The sequence below is a fragment of the Rhea pennata genome, chromosome 13 (genome assembly GCF_028389875.1).
Source record: "Rhea pennata isolate bPtePen1 chromosome 13, bPtePen1.pri, whole genome shotgun sequence".
Taxonomy (NCBI): Eukaryota; Metazoa; Chordata; class Aves; order Rheiformes; family Rheidae; genus Rhea; species Rhea pennata.
The window spans coordinates 13,938,341-13,952,735 of NC_084675.1; positions in this window are offsets into that span (position 1 = coordinate 13,938,341).

The window sequence follows — 14,395 nt, forward strand, 5'->3', positions numbered from 1 at the left end:
TAGTATTAATATCTATCCCACGTTACTGGGATGGAAAATATGGCACTTTCCAAACAGTTGTCTGTGGTATAAATTTACAATAGAGGAATTCATTAGGATAAATTTTCATAATTTACTCGAACCGTTGTAAGAGATGTTTTTATTCCTGGACCATGTAGGTAGGAAAAAGACTTAAATAAATAGACCCAAGTATTTTGGTGCCAGCACACATGCAGTGTTATGTATCAATTATGAATTACCTTCAACATCATCAGTTACCTAGAGAGTGAGTAATACATTTTTTTTTCAAAGTAGATTTTGCTAATCCTGTCTATAAGACTTTATCCTTCAGTAGTAGTTTCTCTTCAAAGATCTTGGAGATTCTTTTAAAAATGGTGAACCTTATAAACTCTGACTGTGTAAACCACAGCATGATACTTCATGCTTATCTGTTGAGTTGTTAAAAGAAATGAGGAAGTGGTATCCAAGTAGGATAGATAAAGTCACAGAGCAAACTAGGACAGAAATAAGACTTGATTTCCTTACAGTTTGAGAAATGAGGCACCTAGTTTTCACAGGGCTTGTGCAGAATGCCAACTCTGCAGCAGCCTTCATCTGCTTACTTGGCTTAGCATCCTCTGTATGATCAGCTCTTGCTTGGAGGCATGAATTTGAAATTGTAAATAAAGACTATTTGCGTAATAATAATACTGGGAAAGGAGGGGAATGTTCCTTATGTTAGTATTTTGTCCCTCTCCGCCTCTCTTGCTGAATCATTAATCAGTTCTAATGTTGCCAGCCATTGCACCACAACTGAAAACTTCAACCATGGCAATTCACGTAGGCATTTCACAGGCAACAAGCTTTTTTTCATTTTATTTTTTTTAATTAGAAAATGAATGGTGCCTTCCCAGTTTTGGGGGAAGATTGGAGTGTGATACGTGTGTGTGGAAAACAGAAGGATGAGTAAGCTGTCAACAGATTGCTTCGAACCGCACTCCAAATGGAAAGAGAATCTGGAAATTATGCTTAATAAAATTGCTACTGCTCAGCTTTCACCACTATATGATAATAATGTTAAATAACTAATGTATTGGGATGTTGGCATTTGCCTTGCAAGGCATGTTGTGCACAATAACACTGAGGGGGCACACTGCACATGGTAACACTGGGGAATGTTTTGCACCACTCACCTTCTCAGAAAAGCAACAGTATGTATTTAAATTGCTTAGATTTATAGTACGTAGTTGAGGGGTGACTTTTCAGTGAAGGGAAAAATCTTCAGTCCCCTAGGTATAATGATCATTATCTGGCTCCTGTATATGGGGAAAAAATGGGAGGGGAAAACACTAATTTGTTAAAAATGCTTGTTTTCAAACCTTCCCCCCCCACACACATTTAATCTCTGGAATGCCTTATAATAGGCCACATGCCATCAGAAAATATAACCCTTTGCAGCAGCTGCACTGAATACAAACAGCCTCATTCAAGTCCAGGAAAAATGCCAGAAGCAGACATCTGTTTCACATTGCTATGCTCTGGGCAGAGTCTTCCAGGGGTGGCTAAATGGCATTCACCATTCTAAATCTGCAAACACAGCAACAAGCTCCCCAGGGCAATTGGCTGTGTTGTGCACTAGAACAACCTGCCATGCGTTCAAGCCAGCAGACCAACATAGCTGGGTCCGTGCATCTCGGGCCTTGCTGCTCAGCATCTTTCTCCTCCCCTCTACCTCAATTCTTCCCCCTGGGAAGATGCAGCCTTCTTTCTAGCTGCTCTCATACTGTCATTGCATTTTAGTACCATCAACCTGAAACTTGTGAAGATGATTCATCCCGCAATTTCATTACAAGTGGATAGAAAACAGCTTGTAGGCAACTTCTTTCCAGAGGTACAACTAAATGCTGTCCATGGAAGATGTCACATGAAGAACTTTCCACTTTAGTAGGGAATATTTCTTGTGTTCCTTGGGTGGAGCGACATATACCACACACTGGGAACTGTTTGTTTAAAGAAAAAAATAAAAAAGAAAAGTTATTTCAGTCTTGCGGCCTTGGTCAAGATTGATGTGTTTACATTGATAAAGTACTTTGATAGAGATCTTCCAGAGCATTGATTTATAAAGAGCATGTTTTGCAATGTTTTTTATAACTGCTAAAAGCATTCCCCTTTAGCTTGTCAAGCAGACAACTATGCCATTTCCTCTTCCTTGACAAAATGCACTGTTTGGTGTAAATATGGACTGCAAATAAGTGGCAGACTTGATTTTTTTCCTTAAACGAAAGTTTTATAGCAAAATCTTTCAAATGTTACTATGGAAAGCTGAGTATCAGCTTAGAAAATAAACCCAGGGGAAACTGAGGCTATTACCTGGGTGTTTAAACTTGCTAGTGTGCCTTACCACCACCTCCCAACAACATTTAAAAGTGAGCACACAAGACTGCCTGTTTGCTCATTCCACAGAATGCTAAAAATACACAAAAATTTACAAAACATACAAGTAGCAAAGAGCTCTAATTTTACTCAATGTACTTCAGTCGTTGCACAAGACATGCTACCTAGTTTTGTAACTTTAAATATTTCTTATTATCTGTTTATGCATTTCCTTTCCCATGCCTTACCTGTAAAGACCGTTTACAGCCTGCAGCAGCCCTCGAGCAGCTCCATCTGCAATGATGAAAACATCTTGGTTGTCTGGATGAGTTGAAATCCTGCTCCCCAGCTTCATTCCACATACTCCTCATGATCCCCAAATAATCTGCCAGTCTCATCAATTTTGTTGCTTTTCAGAGTCTCATTGCAACGCACACAAGCTCCACAGGTCAAGGCTACACTCTTCAGAGCAGAAGTTAAAACAGTCTTTACATTCCCGCTAGTAGCTCAGCTCTGAATGCAGGGCTGGAGGGAGACAACTGGGCAGAAGTTAATTTCCAGTATGTTTGGGAACGCATGTAATGTGGGATGGGGAGCAACTGCAATCCTGGAACCTCAGGACACGAGAAAGAGAAGGAAACTGCCAGAGCAAACAGCACCTTGATGTGCTGCCCTTACCTCCAGCAGCCTCCTGCTGTGGAAGACCAAGGAGCTTTTACAACTACTTGCTGGAAATCCCACCCTCCAAACCACAGGGAACCAAGAGGCTCCCATTACCTTATGTTGGACATCTCCCATCCCTCTGGTTTCCACATTCCCCTTGCGCAGAGCCTGCAGCCAGGGCACGGCCGCACCGTGCAGAGTGCTCTGCACAGTGTGAACGCCAGAGTGCTGCTCGAGCAGCATGAAGCAAGCTGTGAACTGCACCCTGGGTTTCTCGTCCCTCTGCCTGGACTGCTAGGCACCCCCCCGCTAGTGCCCTTGCACTGTGGCAGGTAACAGCAAAACCTCGGCAGCCCCACCGCAGGTAATCCAATTTCCTCCCAAAGAGCAGCACAAGGCAGAGAGGACCAGGAGAGCCAGCATCTACATAAAAATGATGCTCTTAAGATGACACAGGGAGATGCACACATTGCTGGGCCAGGAGGGCAGAGACCAAAGAGCATGGATAGCAGCTGTGCCCACACTGGGCCAAGCAGGGAGACCCAGGCAGTGACAAGCCACCCCTACTGCCCTCTCTCCTCTCTGCTGGACATGATCCTTCCTATTGCTTGGACATAACTTGGGAGAGATTTCCAGTTTTTCTGGATGATGGTTTAACACAGCACTTTTTTTTTTTTACCTAATCTACCAAATTACTTCCATCTGGGTTCCCAGCAGATGTGTCACACAGGGTTTGGACCAAAATAGCCTCAGCAGGTTGTCAGGAGCACTGGCTTGCTTAATGCCGTGATTCCTGGCAGCTGTATTCCTCTAGAAGGCTACACCTTTGCTAATGGAAGAGCTGGCACCTGCTCCAGCCAAGGATTATGAAGGTACTTAAGCAGCAATATTCTTTTCCACCAACAAGGATGATAAGTAGATTAGCCATGTAGTCTGAAGTGCTTGCAGAGAAAAACTGTAAATGCCCATGGATTGCAAAATTTATTCCTAACAGTTTTAATAGAGTAGCCCTTGTTTTATTATTGAAAATTGGAACAAAATACTTTCAACAGCACTGAAGCTACTTCTTTTTAAAAAAAGATAGTTACTCTAGAGACAGATGGGAAATAATGATTAGGAACAAATCACATACAGGTTATTTCTTTTCAAATTTGTACTGACTTCTATTTTCATAATGAGTTTTTAGACATTGTTTTTGGAAGATGAAAGTGGATAATAAAAAAAATGCCTGCTAAGTTCTATTTTATAAATGATTGTTACTAATGACAAGCATTGACTAGGAGCTGGAAGTAGGATCTGTTATTTAAACAATTTCTTCCCTTCCCCTTTCATACTCACCATTCTGGGTCTGATCCTGCAAACTGAGAACTTTGATTGAAGTGATACTCTGGATTGTATTTTTAGCATACAAATGATGATGTCTCTTTTTTTTATTGTAAGAAAAATATTAGGCCATTCCTGGCAAAAAATGAGAATTAATTTAATTTTGCAAACAAACAAACAAAAACGTCGGCTTTAACCTCATCAATCTTGACAATCTCGCTTCAAATGCATGTTTCATTTGCATATGTACATTTTAGTTCATTTATAGTCTAAGCATTCAGTTCTCCAAGAGCTGTAGTTACGCAGTTACCAACTCATAATTAATAGGTTTTCCTGATTTTATGGCTGAATAAATAAACACTATAGCTAAGATGCAGATTGTATCATAATACACATCAGCTAATGTATCATACTAGTCCAGAAATTGCACTTGCAGCGTATTCTACTAATCCTTAAAACTGCAGTAACTGTGTTATGAATGTCATCAGTGTTTGAAATAAACACATAGAAAAGATGGCATGCCTTCCTCTGACACCTTACTGTGACCCTGTCTTCATCCTCTCAAAAGTTGCTCAAGTCTTTGACAGACTACAAATAAACTGCGTCTTGTCTTATGTGTTCTTGCTGGGCAACCCCTGTTTGGCCATCAGCAACGACAAGATGGAAGAGGCAACACGGCTCTGGAGCGTGGTTTGGTCCAGCTGGGAACAACGGAAAAGATCCTGCTGAACACGCGCCAGAACACACAAATAAAATGATATGCCAAAGAAAGGGAATACATACAGGAAAGCTGCCAAGATAGTGATGCACTCTCTCTCTGATCAGCAACGTTTAGTCTGTATCACAAAACACCCTTGCCACAGAAGCTGCCGAGCACAGAGCTCGGGCTCTCGTGAACACAGACGAATCGAGAGGGACTGTGCTGCTCCACGAGGGCCGTTTCGCCTCGCGCTCCAGGTCTCCCATCACCGCTGCCTACCACCGTCCCGGCCACGCAGGCTTCAGGGCCACCCTCAGCCTCAGAAGCAAAATTCAAAAGCTCTGCAAGTTAGACGTACTTCTGTATGTACACGCAACTTGGCAAAAAGAACATAGGAGAAATGGGAAATCGGGGACAGCTAAAAATAACATCCGCCTGCAATTTCAGATGCCACTGTAAATTCTCCTGTTGCTCAGGTGGTCGCTAAGGTTAACACGGTAGATGGTGCTGCAATTTCACACTGGCCAGCAGTGGAGATCTGAGATCTCACCAGGCAAAAAGCCCACCAGAGAAAGAGGGGACAAATGTCCGTGCCTAGACTCTGGGAGCGCGTTGGGGCTCACCAGAGGAGAGTCAAAGCCGCCTTGTCACCTCTCTGGCCGTGGAGACGCCAGAGCCCCGCTGGCGGACAGCGAGCTGTTCAGCTGCTCGGCTGCGGGGCGGCGAGTCCAGCGCCTGCGCCGTACCCGCTCGCCCCGCTCCGTTCTGCTGGGGTCACTTAGCTGAGTCACTCCACCCGCATCAGCGCAGAGCGTTCAGCATTCACAACCGCTCTGCCACTACGGGTAGCGAGGGGCTGTACGTACAGCGGTGGGCTGTACGTACAGCGGGATGCCTTTTCAGCTTGAAATAAAACCTCTCTTTGAATGCTGACACAATTGCAGCTGAACTGACATTTGATTTATTTCAGCTGACTTGGTAACTATTGAAGCATTCCATTTTAATTAGGACGATGGTTAGCGAAATCTGTCATAAAATCTTTTGTGTTTTTTAGCCTTTGTGAATCAACTTACCAATATGCAAAAAACAGAGAGAATTAAACAGGTCCAATATACAGTGCACTGTTATTTTCTTTGACAGCTAATTGAGGGAAGCCTATATATCCATACAGCTTGATGATGACAGGATGACAGATTCGTTTCTCCAATGAACAGTTTTCTTCTTATAAGGGAAAAAGGACTGCATCTGAATGAGATCATTCAGAAAAGCCCTCCTTCCTGAAAAGTACTATATTCTTCTCTGTTGCCTAGCGACATACGGCTGCTGCCTTAGAAGGCTGCAGATTGATCTGAATGATTCTGGTGGTGCTGATGTGTTTGAGCAGAGGAGTAATGCAAATATATAACCCTTTCTTTGGAAAAGATTATGAAAGAAGGATTATGCAGAGGGAAGGGTGAGCGTGAAAAGAAAGCGCCTTTGCGGAGGAGAAATTTAGCATGTTCATCATTCCGAGTACATGTGCAGGCAGTGGAATCACAGACTTGATGTTTCTGACGTGAGAGTCTGATGCCAGGGAAGCGTTTGCCTGATTAATGTTAATTACTGCTGTGAGTAAGTGTTGAAAAGGGAAAAAACTGTCAAGGCCTGATTCTGATCTCATTTCCAACACTGTAAACCAGTAAAAATGCCATAGAAGGCTATAATGTTGCTGGATCTCATTACTGCCAGAGAACAGGACAAGCACTGCATCTCTCTTTAAATATAAGTGGCGTTAGTAATTTGGAAAATTAAGACGGATGGTTTTAAATGCCTAAAACCCAAAGTTTTACATTGTAACGTGCCTATCGATGGAACCTCTGACAGGGAACCCTGCCCTCAAGCATGGGACGGGAGAGTTCGAGGGAGGGAGCAATAAGCCCCTGGCACTTGCCCAACGCGACGGGCAGCCCAGCACCCCTTGGCCTCGCGCGGCATGGCGGTCCGCTAGCCTTCGTCAGACTTGCTGCTGCTTTTAGGAGGAACAAGATAAATGGAGAAACAGGGCTATTTCATGTCTGCCTCGTTGCATCTGGTTTGGATGTAGAATAGTTTTGATATGGGTCAAGATTAGGAAGTTTTGTCTTTAGGGCCTACAGAATTTTAGCACTGGAGCTTTGATTGAGTTTATTCCAATAAGGGCTGGCTTTGAAATTATGATTTACATTTTGGTTGTGTAATTTCTTTTATAAAAAAAAAATTTTTTCATGTCTGCACTGTCCTATAGCCCTCTTTATACAAGGTATACATTTTGTACCTCAGTCTACGCTTGTGTTTGCTACTCATACTTTATCAGGAGTCTAAATCTTGATCAGTTCAAAATTTTCCTGGAGAAAATGGTAGATAATGAATTGTATTTTTACTATCATCATCATTATTGTTATACTTTTTCACAAGAATAAAATCAGGAAGAACTTAGACAAGTTAAAGTGAAAATAACAAAGTCTATATGATTCCAGTATATCTCTACCATAAGAATTTTGCAGGCCTTCATCAGAATATCTTATATAACAGCAGAGGCAAAACAGGAAACAAGGCATTTAGAAGACGACAGAGTGGCCTACTACTGCTCTGTTACACAAACGTGGAATTTGCCAAACTCAGCATATTCCACCTGGACCAATTCTGAGTTTCTCCTGAAACAGATGATAACATCTCTCACATCCATGTGCCCACACAATTTTACGTGAAAGATTCCACAACATCACTTACAATGGGAAAAGACAACCATAAATTCTAAACCGAGGTAGAAAGAAGTGTAAAGAATTTCCGATTCAAATCCATATATATCCCTTGTGACCATGAGCTTTCCTCCTGGTTTCAAGCTTTCCTTTCTTGAAATGAAAAGGAAATGCAGTTTGCCTTGCAAGGGAAATGAGATCAGACTTTAGCATCTAAAGCAAAAGAGCAATTATGTTTTAATTTTGGTCACCATCACTCCCTACTAAGGGCCTTAAAAAAGATGCAGCTATTGTAAGTATTATAAATACACACTTGGAAACAAAACTAAAGCTTTCTGCTGTAGGAAACATATATGTAAATCCCTATACTTTTTTATTATCTAGTACACAGAAGAGGGCAGCATAGTTAAAGTTTCACTTGATATTGTCACTAATGTAAAGTTGTAAACTGTGTTTCTCTCTTACCTCCTCTTCCCCTTCTGCTGTCCGGAAGCTTGCTGTTTTATTTCCTCAGAGGACCACAAGCCTGCTGCTGGGACCAGGCCCTACTTAGGAATTTTCATTGCAAGGAGACTTTCTCAAATGCGTTTGTTCACCTATCATATTCATGGAATCATCTGTAACATGATGATTTTACCTGAGATTATTTATAATTTAAATATCCACATCTGCAGTCCTTGTATGTCCCAAATCTTCTTTTCTTTGTTATCTTTGCAACGTGTGGAAATGTAACCAGTCATTTGTTGCTGATGCAATCTGCCATGTTCCTGGCACCCTCACTGTAATCTCTTGCTACAGAGAAGTTTTCCCTTACAACTCTATTTTTCCTTTTGCCAGTTTCTGCAATATTTCTGCAGTACTACGCTGAAAGATGCCTGTTTACAGACATTGTTCGGCAGGCGTACAGGAGAAACAGGCTCTGCAGGTTGCCATGGCCAGCTTTGGGCTGTTTTCTAGCCTACTTACTACCCTGGTTATTAAATCTCTAGTTGCCCAATAGAAGAGAACTACAGTAGATCCACGAACTGAGCTCAACGGTCAGTTAACAAAGAGTAAGCAGACGGCCGGGGTTCTTAGGAAGGAACAAAGCAGAAACCGTCACTGTGCAGTGTGTAAGTAAGTGCTTGAGCACCTGCAACTTGAATAATCTGGGTGTTTCTTGTCCCCTAAGTTCAAATAAGGTGTATTAGAAAGGTACAGAGAAGGGTAATGGGAATGATTCAAGCAGGGACAATGCTTGTATAAAGAGTGACTAAATACAGTAGGTTCTTCAGCCGAGAGAAACGGTTAGTGAAGGAACATATGACAGGAATCTATAAAATCATTTGATGTATGAAAAAGACACAAGAAAACACTTATTCTCTGCCTCACAATACACTACGTTGGGGTGTTGCAGGACAGTAGGAGTCTACACGGGTTAAAAAGCAACTAGAAAATATTCATTAAAAAATACATCAAGAACCACTGAAAAAAAAGGAATACTTTCAGCCTGGAGAGTTACAGGGGAAGTTCTATGTTTGTCATATTCTTACACTCTTCCTTAGATATCTGCTATTGACAGCTGCTGGAAACTGGAAGTAAGTTGAACCTGACCACGTATAGCTCCTTGAATTTGTTATTGTAAATAGATTTGTTGCTCTTGCCAAGAGCTACTGCTGGTAAACAATAAATCTTACATTTGCAATTCGCTTCCTTACTGCTAGGTACTTCTCAGTAGGATAGACAGACAGCTAGCTACTTTGCCTGCTCCTTAAACCACTGTTGGCAATTTCTAAATTCAGAAGTTTTTTTCATGGTATCAAACTTCTAGATATTTCTTGAGAAGGGCTTCTGAAATCCACACTAAGGAGTATACGTCCTGCAGTATTTGTAACAGGATATTTAGCATGCCTTTCATAGATGGATGATATATGTATGTCACACACATTGGCCCTGACAGGTTTCATACTGAAAAAGAGGACTTAAAGGTGATAAAAGAAAATAATTATGGAGATAGGTTAGGTCATGTTCTGATTTTACTCCAAACTTGAAATGCAATAGGAGCAAACAGCTGACCAGATACAGTATGTGCTAATGAATCTCTTCCCCACTGACTGAACTGATGAAACTAAGGGGGTATCCAAATTCTGACTCGTGTAGCATGTAGCTCATGAGAAGGTTACTGTATCAGTAAGAAATAAACCTGAATCTGAAAAACTAAAAATCAATGAAAATCTGGAGTTAAATCAAGATATACTGCTTTTTACAAATGTAATCTAACAGGATAGTTTACCAATAGTAATTTCTTTTATGAAAAAGAAGCTGGCAACTGCATTGGAGAAGTGAAATTAGATATGCCACTTGTGTAACTTCTTTTTTTCCGAGCAGTGATTCACCTGGTTCAATTGGTCATGAGCTTTATCTAGTAGTGAAAGCTTTTCAGATTACTCAAAGTGGTGAGAACTTCACAACAGCAGGAAGATGAGCCACATTTCCAATTATTCTTATCCCAAGTTATTTTTTGCCCTCTTTAGCAAGGGTTTCAGAAGGACAGAGACCTTTGCCTTATGTTGCAACCAAAGGAACTAAAATATATCTATTCTATGCTTCCCTAACTGAAAAACACAAACAGTAGCATGTACCTAATTTGTGAACCTTAGAATTTCTGGTCTGGAGCTGGAAGGAAACACAATAGCTGTGAGAGGAACCAACATATGATTAATTTTGTCGATATAATTCCTGAGTTTAGTTAGGTTTCTGGGAGCATTTTCTGCCTTGGCATTATGTGCGAGCCTTCTAAGCAATGTTGATTTCTACTGATTCCAAAGCTCATTTTTCTCACACCTCATCAGTGCAGCCCCAATTCATGGCTACCATTATTATGGTACCAAAAATATTAGCTATGATTAAAGGCAAGAGTAATTACAAGCATAAGAACAGCTCCTTGGACAAAGGGATGTGTTGCCCTCCCTTGGGAATATCCAAACGCAGGTTCAGCATGGATGTTACATTTATCAGGCTTTCAGACAAAGGAATTCAGTGCTGAAGTTGAAAGCAGCACCATTGCTGCAGTCATTCATATGATCTGAACTGTGGCCTATCTTTACATCTTTGTGTATTGACCGCAAAATAATGCAATATACAATATGCCACACATGAGAAGGTCTAACACATATTTGCATATAACTCATAAACTGAACCAGTTAGTCCAAATTTGTCCAGCATATACTGTTCTATGATTTTAAGGGTGATGAAGAGGAAAATTTAATACCACATTGGTACTATATGCTATTTGTCAAGAGTTAAGGACATATGAAGCAGTATTGTGTTCAACTCCCTGCACCTCTTTCTCTCTTGCTTAGGTTAAAAAAAAAAAGTCATTTCCTACTGCTGCCTCTGTCTTGTCTCTCACTGGCCGGAGTATGTCAGCTGCGCAATTAAAATAATAATAAATACACTTATCTCTTTTTTAGTTCAGATATTTGCGAGGTGGCCAGACTCCCGTTTCTGTGGCAGCAATGCTTCATGCAACTTGGCAATACCAGACTTTTGTGGATATCTCTGAAATCTGTGTAGAAATAACTTCACCCACATAATAGTTGATTAATTAGACTTGAAGCAGTGCAGAGGAGTTGAAAAGTAATAAGAGGAGAAACCCACAGCTTCCAGCATAGAGCCAAGCTGAGGATAATACTTGCTCACAAGCCTCTCTGGTGTTAATCCAGTCTTTGAGCTGGACTTATTTTGGACTTATTATGTCTATAGTTCCTAATCAAAGGTGAAACAATGCCAAGATAGGACACCAGCAAAACAAAACCCAAAATTCAATGATAATATTAATTTGATGTAAAAAATACAAATGCTATTTATAATTTGGTATTTGACCTTAAGCAAACACTGATACAGTGGAATCACATCCAGTTACTTAAACCTAGAACTTCTGCACTTCTATTTAAAAATTCAAAGAAGAGTTCAGGTGTTACGTAATACATGCTTAATTATCACTGCATCCCTTGCAAAGTCAGTGCTTGTTATTTAAATCATGAAATGCATTCTGCACCTAATATAGCATACAGAAACTCAGGCATAAACTTAATTCCCCTAGCACCTGAAAAAATGGAATCAAGCTATATGTGTAGCTTAAAAAGTATTCGTGCCAACAGAGTGCACTAAGAGTGAACACTGATACTCCTCAAAAGCTAGAGGAACACTGCAAGGAACAAAAGGAGGCAGAGAAGAAGAAAGGAAAGGGATGACAGAAAAAAGAAACTGAGCCTGCTAGAACAAAACAGTACAAAGAAAAGGCACCTGAGGTGGAAAGCAATTGAAATAAGGAAAATGAAAATGATATGAAAATGAAATTAGACTGGAAAAAAAACTTACAATCCTTTTTTTTAGAGCTTTGTGCTCAATTCCCCATTATGGAGTACATAAACCTTCCTTTTATTTTAAGTCTCGTTAAACTCATCTATGAGATACACAAGAGACACACTACAGATGCTGTGTAGCCAAACAAAGTGAAACTTTTGGATTTATTCACAAATAGGAGGTATGGTGATTCCCCCAGGATCCCAGAAAACCCTTGTGTGTTAGGACATGGTTGACTTGGGTACCTGGGACCAAAGATGTTCCAGTGACTCCAGCCTCAGCAGAATTTGCTGGTTACTTTTGTCAGGCCTTGCTCCCTCATGCAGCGAGGATTTGGATTGCTCAGTAGCCCTGGGCTGCAGCTCTACTGCTGGTTATATGATGTAGCCACTGCAGGAGACACCTGCGGCTCAGGAACTGCAGCTGCTACCACTGCTGTAGAGATAACTCTGGTTCACTGACTTACTGATCTGCCATGCAGGCTGGAGTGGACTTTTGCCTCCAAAACTGACAGACTCCAGATCTAGCTTCATGTAGAAATCAGCAAAATTATGAAATTTCCTGTTTCCAATTCAATATGTAAGAATGGTATATTAGGGTTGCTAAAAATATGAAGTCTGCAGTATGTGACTAAAACACTAATTTAATTAAAACAAACCTTAGAGCAGTAGAAGCTAGAACAATGAATATTAAAAACAGAAATAACAGGACATTAAAACCTTATTTTAAAGAGAAATAAATTAGTAATACATCTGTTAAAAGCCCTGTCCAGTAGGAGAGGAAATAGAGGGCAGGTGAAAAAGGAGAGGGTCTGAAAACCCTTTAGCAGAACTAGATCAGCATTTCAGGTTTGGGTGATCTCATATGCATCCCACGGAAATCATCAGGTGCCACAGTAATGTCTACATAAATACATACTAATAATGAATAGCAAACGGAATTATATTGTATGTGAAGAAGCATGCTATCGGTCTCAAATGATTAACCTGAAGTATCTGCTAATTCCTTCCAACTTCACAAAACAGCTGCACCTATAAAGATCAAAGGAGATAAATTACCTACACAACCCCCGTGATCCCTCCCTTCCCCTGGTTCCAGGCACAAATCCTGCGGCAGATGGGAAACAGACCCAACTGCCTTGGCACAAGGCTCCTCTGTAAAACTTGCAGTCATCCCTCTAAGCACAAGCAGATCCCCAGGGACCTAATCCAAGGCCATCTCACTTTCTGCGAAAGGACAACTCACAGAAGCCAGTGCCAGATCCCTCAGAGCCTGGGATTACCAGGTCTCAGAAATCCCCAGTGCTTGTTTTATGTTGTACTCTCCAAACTACACGACTGCTGTCCCTAACAATCCTTCCAGTCTGAGAAAGAGCCCCACATCTGTTTCTACAACAGGAATCAGACAGTAAGCTTGTGAACTAAACTTTGCAAGGAGTTGTAAATCATATTTTTGGGACCAAGGAAAACATACTTTCACTCTGTAAGTTCTTTAAATTTATATGCACATGGTAATATTCTGTAACCATTAATTCATTAATTGTATCTGTGGCTGGCACAAAACAAATATTTGCCATACAGTCCTGATTCTTTCATCTGATTGCATCAGGTCGTTTTTATTTTCAGTCACTCTTACTGCTGAAGCAATGTTCTCTCAAGGTTTTTATTTAGCAGTTTTTTATATAAGCTTTTCCTGATTTTATTTTGGCTAGTGATGGCTCAACATTTATATTATTAAAATATTCATGATTTTCATCAGCAAAAGACCTAGAATAAAATATGGCTTTTTAATGTCCTGTTTCCAAAACTCCCTGCCATTTTTAGCTTGGTTCCAATTGGTACTGCTACATGAGGTATAAAAGTAGCACAATACGTATGGTTCTAATGCTTCTCAGGTTTCCCTTCCTTTCTGTCTATCACCAAAAAAAAAGGATAAAAAAGAAAAGCTTACCTGTCAACTTCTATATTTTGCCCTTAAACACAATAAAGGCATGTAAGAAAGACTGGTCTAAAGACTCACAAACCCTCTCAGAATGTTTTGGGGTGAGATTTTCAGGCATTTTTATAAAGCCACCTGAAGACAAACCATTTCTGCAAGTGTATTTACATACTTAACTGCATGTAACTACAGATTAACCACAGTGCTTTTCCTACCCAGCTTATCCAAGTAAAGTAACCCATTGCATACTTAAAACATTAACTATAATCTATTCGAATATGATTTAAAATGTTAGCTGTAGTTTTGTAATTCAGTTCATTTAACTGAAGCACTCACCACCAAACTGACTATTCAA